This window comes from Poromitra crassiceps (genome assembly GCF_964638095.1).
Source record: "Poromitra crassiceps genome assembly, chromosome: 12".
NCBI classification, from domain to species: domain Eukaryota; kingdom Metazoa; phylum Chordata; class Actinopteri; order Beryciformes; family Melamphaidae; genus Poromitra; species Poromitra crassiceps.
The window spans coordinates 33657278-33663926 of record NC_139632.1 but is presented as its reverse complement, the minus strand read 5'-3'; positions in this window follow the sequence as shown (position 1 = coordinate 33663926).

The following is a 6649-nucleotide window of genomic DNA, read 5'->3' as shown; positions in this document are numbered from 1 at the left end:
GTATCTCGACAGAAATAAAAGAGTCACACGCCACTTTAAATTTATACTTCAGTGAAAGTCGTCTCCACGGCAACAGCGAGCCGGCCCCTCCCACAGCAACCTCGGCTGAATGGCAAAGGGGGGGAATCGAATTTTTGATTAGGGTTAGGGTCTTTATTTTTGCTCCAAGTGAAATGTTTTTCCGTCACTCACAATTCAGTAGGTCACGGGTTGGCTTGGTTCCAGCCTTAAAACTTGTTATATAAGGATTTTTCTAAATGTCTATGGAGAAAATGAATGGGAAACTTCCGGTGCAAGAGATGTCATGTGACTGTTCAGCTCTATCTATGTCTTGAGATGTGGTGGAAATTAAGATGAGATGAGAGGGTGAAGATGTGTCTATCTTTAACTTCTTACAGTACCTTACTTGACAATTCATCTAACTAAGCTCACGCTCGATTCCTAGGCTCGCCCACTGCCAAGCTGGCCCACAGCTCAGCTGCTGCATGGCCTCGCCTGCCCTATTGGCATGCAATTTTTCCCCTCTCTCTCCCTCTCAGTCTCTCGCCCTCTCCCTCAGTCTCTCTCCCCCTCTCTCTCAATCTCTCTCTCTCTCGTGTGTGTGTGTGTGTGTGTGTCACTGATGATCTCATCAGTGATGTCACAATCCCTATGTATGACATCACTGATGACATCACTGAACTATAGCCTCAGGGCAATTCATCTGCCCTAATTTAAAAAAAAAAGCTGCTCTTTACACAGATGATATATAGATAGATAGATAGATAGATAGATAGATAGATAGATAGATAGATAGATAGATAGATTTCACAACACTGCGAAGAGCAGTAATCATCATGGCCTAGGCCTATAGCCATCACACACTGAATGAATGAATGAAAACTTTATTTAACAGATTGCAGAATGGGTACAATACAGTACAGCTCACTGTACGCTCACTGACGCTATGTTAAGCATTAGATACCATTAACAATAAATTCACAATTCAGTACCACAGCACTCGTTCTATTGCTAGGTTAACAGGAAACTCCGTAGCAGAACAGAAGCAGAGGTTCAGACAGCCAGGTGGACGATACCGTTTCATTTTTCAGTCATTAATATGTGAAAATAAATGACGCTATAACGCACCGCGCCTCCCTTCAAACATCGTGACCTTGGACCTTTCATGTTAACTAGCTAGCATAACGTTAACCTTACTGCTACACACACCATGCTGCACAGCTGTTCGCTAGAGGCTGCTCTGTACCGCATAATTAACGCTAGTTTATCTTGCGAGTTTTTTCACTTTCACTCAGATTTCTGTCTCAACCATTGACTGTATCACGTTACTTACCGTTTCGAAGTCCTAATTTGCTCCAAAACAGTTTAAAAGTAAATACATTCAAAGCATTTTCTTGCAGATAAGACTAATTAGCAAAACTACGTCAAGAATGCGCGAGAGATCTCCGTGAATTGGGGCAGAAAATAATAATCCACAGTTTCACTTCCGGTTTAGTGATTTGCCTTCAAAATGAAAGCGCAATAAAGTTCCGTTTTTACAATAAACATTAAAGTAGGCAGCAGCAGAACAAATACAAGGGTGTGTTATTTCTAGAAATAACAGGCTAAATTTAAGAAGGAAACATTTCCTTATTTAATGGGAAACTGTTCTTAAGACATCTAAACACAGGGTATTATATGTGCAGAAAACATTATAGCCTGGTACCTCTCACCTGATTAAGACCTCTTGGAAGGAGATACATCGTTGTTGCTTGGAAGACATCAAGAGAAGAGATGATCAAGTAGGCTATAGGTGATAGCCATTATGCAAAATGGGTGGTGTGGTGTGAAATATCTGCACATATTCATATGATATGAATGAAGCACGCGCACACACACGCGTGCGCACACACACACACACACACACACACACACACACACACACACACACACACACACACACACACACACACACACACACACACACACACACACACACAAACTCAGAGGCAGTGAATGTCTCTGAAGAGGTTATATCTGACCCCAGTAGGCCTATCTCTATATGAGAGCAACTGTGAATTACCCTGACGCTGCCAAATGGATGGGTTTGTTTCACATTGTTTCACAAACACACAGATCTGATGTCAACATCTCGGACGAATCCAGCTGCCGTGCAAGCAGCTCCTGCTACATAACTGAATATCTGTGAGATAGATCAACTTCCACTAACTAATGCCCGAGGTCACCTCATGAGGGCGCAACAACAAAGACAACGACAACACTGGCCTGAGTTGAAACTTCAAGGGAAGCTGCCATGTCACCCTGCAGCAGATCACTCTGTCTCTCATGCAGTGTTTAAAGAGCATTGTCATCTTCACTATAAAGGCAAGACTGCAGGTTTTACCAACCAAGCTCAATCTTTCCATCTGGCTTCCTGACAGTCAACCTCCTCGGCCTCGTGGTGCAGCAAGAACCACCTAGAGCTGAACGTTCTGAAAACTGTGGAGATGGTGCTAGACTTCAGGAGAAGCCCAGCCCCGACTGCCCCCCCTCATCCTGTGTGAGTCTCCAGTTAACACTGTGGAGTTATTCATATTCCTGGGAACAACAATCTCCCAGGACCTCAGTGGCAAAAGAACATCACCACCAAGAAGGCCCAGCAGCACAGGATGTACTTCCTGTGGCAGTTCAATCAGGAGAGACTAGAGACCAAAGTATGAATAAAGTGATATTTATTACAATAAAGTGAATAATTGACTACAGAAGAATGTTGAGAATAAAGTATTGTTATTAGTCTTTGGCGGTTAGACACCGCAGGGAGATCTTGAGAGAGCAGCATCAGCCCAGATCAGCATCCAGATATATCCCCCTGCAGTGTCTAGATACTGGTGGTGCTGGTGATCTTCCTTCTGAGACTCATCATGAGACTCTTCCGACTGGAATCGGATAGGTCTGCGATGACCGGGAGGAGAAGGGGAGGAGGAGGGTGCGATCCTGACAGCAGCGGTGTTTGAGAGGCTGTATGAGACAGAAACAAGCATATTTAAGGAACCCGCCTCCAAGCAATTGGCTTACGACTGGGTTGTGGAGCAACGTGATAGGCTTATGCTGGAGGTGCGTAGGGTGGGAGGTGGTGAGAGCAGTGATGTGACACTATGCAATTGGTTAACAGAGACTGGGCGGCAACCAGCTGATTGTTCATTGAAACCCGGAAATTGACAGCTTATTATGATCTTGTGAGTAGATTGAAGAGTGGAGATATAAAGTGAATTAAGGAAGTGTAAAAGATATTATAGTCTTCCTGCTTGAACTTACGTTGAGAACTACATTTGTGGAAAAAACAAAGGAAACAAAAGTCCCTGAGGAAATAAAGGTTGAAGCAGACTGGATCGTTAGCCTGTATCCTGCTGGATCCCTGACCTTTACTGCCTCAGCCAATCAGCTTTTTAAAGGGCCTCTAATGAGAAAGCCCCGCCCCCTCTGACAACACTGCTAAATAACCGCGCACACACACACACACACACACACACACACACACACACACACACACACACACACACACACACACACACACACACACACACACACACACACACACACACACATACACACACACACACACACACACACACACACACACACACACACACACACACACACACACACACACACACACACACACCTGTCCTTGTGAAAGCCTGCATGCAGATACACACACACATCAGGCAGTCTCACACACACACACACACACACACACACACAAACGCACGCACGCGCACACACACACACACACACACACACACACACACACACACACACACACACACACACTGCAGGGTAATGCGTCATTAAGCCCAGTAGGGGGGGTTGCGGGGGGAGGCAGACGGACAGTAAACCTTATTACGGAGGAGAGTAATGTGGTTGCAGCAGAATTAGCAGCCGACAGCAGCAGAGCATCTGAGCTGAATGAAGCATGAACTGATGGCTTTGATTTACAGTCTGTCACTATAGTCACAACAACAACAACAACAACAACAACAACAACAACAACACTGCCTCTGTCTGTCACTATAGTCACAACAACAACAACAACAACAACAACAACAACAACAACAACACTGCCTCTGTCTGTCACTATAGTCACAACAACAACAACAACAACAACAACACTGCCTCTGTCTGTCACTATAGTCACAACAACAACAACAACAACAACAACAACAACACTGCCTCTGTCTGTCACTATAGTCACAACAACAACAACAACAACACTGCCTCTGTCTGTCACTATAGTCACAACAACAACAACAACAACACTGCCTCTGTCTGTCACTATAGTCACAACAACAACAACAACAACAACAACAACAACAACAACAACAACAACAACAACAACACTGCCTCTGTCTGTCACTATAGTCACAACAACAACAACAACAACAACAACAACAACAACAACAACACTGCCTCTGTCTGTCACTATAGTCACAACAACAACAACAACAACAACAACAACAACAACAACAACACTGCCTCTGTCTGTCACTATAGTCACAACAACAACAACAACAACAACAACAACAACAACAACAACAACACTGCCTCTGTCTGTCACTATAGTCACAACAACAACAACAACAACAACAACAACAACAACAACAACAACACTGCCTCTGTCTGTCACTATAGTCACAACAACAACAACAACAACAACAACAACAACAACACTGCCTCTGTCTGTCACTATAGTCACAACAACAACAACAACAACAGTTGGTTAGATGATCACTTTGCTGATGCAGTAGGCTATATCGGACAATGTTGGAGCTCTTACTAAAGATCAGACATCAGTTGGTTAGCATTTACCGACAAGAGAAGCTTGCAGCTGTGCCACTAATCTACAGAGGTTTCACCGATGTATCAACAATCTTCCAACAGCTGTGTTTCAATAAGGGAGGAACATTGTAGAATTGAGTTCGTTAATCAAATGTGTAGTGCACACTATCTCATGCCTTCTGGTTTTGTCCTTCACTAACGGGATTATGGGCCAAAATATTTGACTGGTAGCCTACTCTGAGGCCTACACAATAACTCTGCAGCCGCAGGCAGAACTCGCCATCTTCGGCTGCTCGGAATCCTGTCTGGACTTCCCTACAGCTGTGCCACAGTCTCTGACACTACATACATATGTACATAAGATGTACATTATTGTTTAATCCATGTATGGAATGGGACGATCAATGCTCTCATTACTGTTTAATTTGTTTGTTGTATATGTTTGAATTGCTGTAATAAAAAATAAGTATTGAAAAAAAAAAAGTCTTATCTTCTGTATGAATTTGAGGAACAAAGAGCCGAGTGAATGAAGCGAGGTTCTCCCGCTAATCCTCTTCAGCTCCACACACACTATTAGCACAGCCAGTGCTCATAATGAAGCTTCTCCACACATTGGATTAGTGTTGTTCACTGATGGACATGCTCAGTTCACTGTTTCCTCCTTCCTGCTGGGAGCTCAGGGAGAGTCACTTTAAACAACATGGGAATGTCAGGAGTTTGTCCTATAGCATGCAGTCAGTACCTACAGGACGTCCTGACACACCGGACCTACAGTGCCAATAGAACGTTGGCATGCAGTACATTTGACAGCAGACCATAATCCTGACCTTAACCAAGATGTTTTACTTGCCTAAACATAACTAAAGTTGTTAAAGTTGTTTTGATTTGTGTTTAACCTTGGAAATTAAATGAACCGCTGTTTAGATAGGCTGTGACGGACAGTCAGTGAGTCAGCCAGGTTGGTTGTCAGTACAGTACAGTGTGCACTGCACATGCTGAGATGTTGTTTTTCAGGGCTGGGATTGGTGTCGCTGTAGTGTGGCCGGCCGCCGTACAACTTTGTCCATCAGAGAGCTGGTTTGAGTCCCACCGTGTTCTGGTTTTTGTCATGTTTTTAATCCCTAAACCATAACTCTAAACTTCGCCTTAATTGGCCAAGTACAATTGGGGAGAAAACAGGGGAGATCAAGAGGGGGAAAAACTAAACTAAAACTAAACATTTTCAAACAATAAAAGCTAAACTGAAATGAGCAAACCCACTCTGGAAACTAACAAACTAAAGTGAATTGAAAACAAAACATTTAAATGAAATACAAATAAAAAGTAATGAAAAATACATTAATTATAATAACTCTGGCTCAGACTGACCCATGAAGCCGTCGCTGTTTGTCATGTCTGGCTGCATCCAGCACCTAAAGGACAGTGGAGGCTGATGGGGGGGGGGGGGGGGGTGACTGAGGACCCATCCACCCGTCACGATGAACCCCCCCCCGGTGCTGAACCCAGCCAGCTGTGGCAGAATTTATGGTTCTGTCGATTAATGGAGGCCTTGAAGAGACCCAGGGGGTAAGACACAGCTACTGATGGAGGGAAGGGAAGCAGGAAGGAAGCAGGGAGGGATGGTGGGATAGATGGATTGATAGGAGGGATGGAGAGAGGAGGGAGGGAGAGAGAGAGGAGGGAGAGAGAGAGAGAGGGAGGGAGGGAGAGAGAGAGGGAGGGAGAGAGAGAGAGAGGAGGGAGGGAGAGAGAGGGAGGGAGAGAGGAGGGAGGGAGGGAGAGAGAGAGGAGGGAGGGAGAGAGAGAGGGAGGGAGGGAGAGAGAGAGGGAGGGA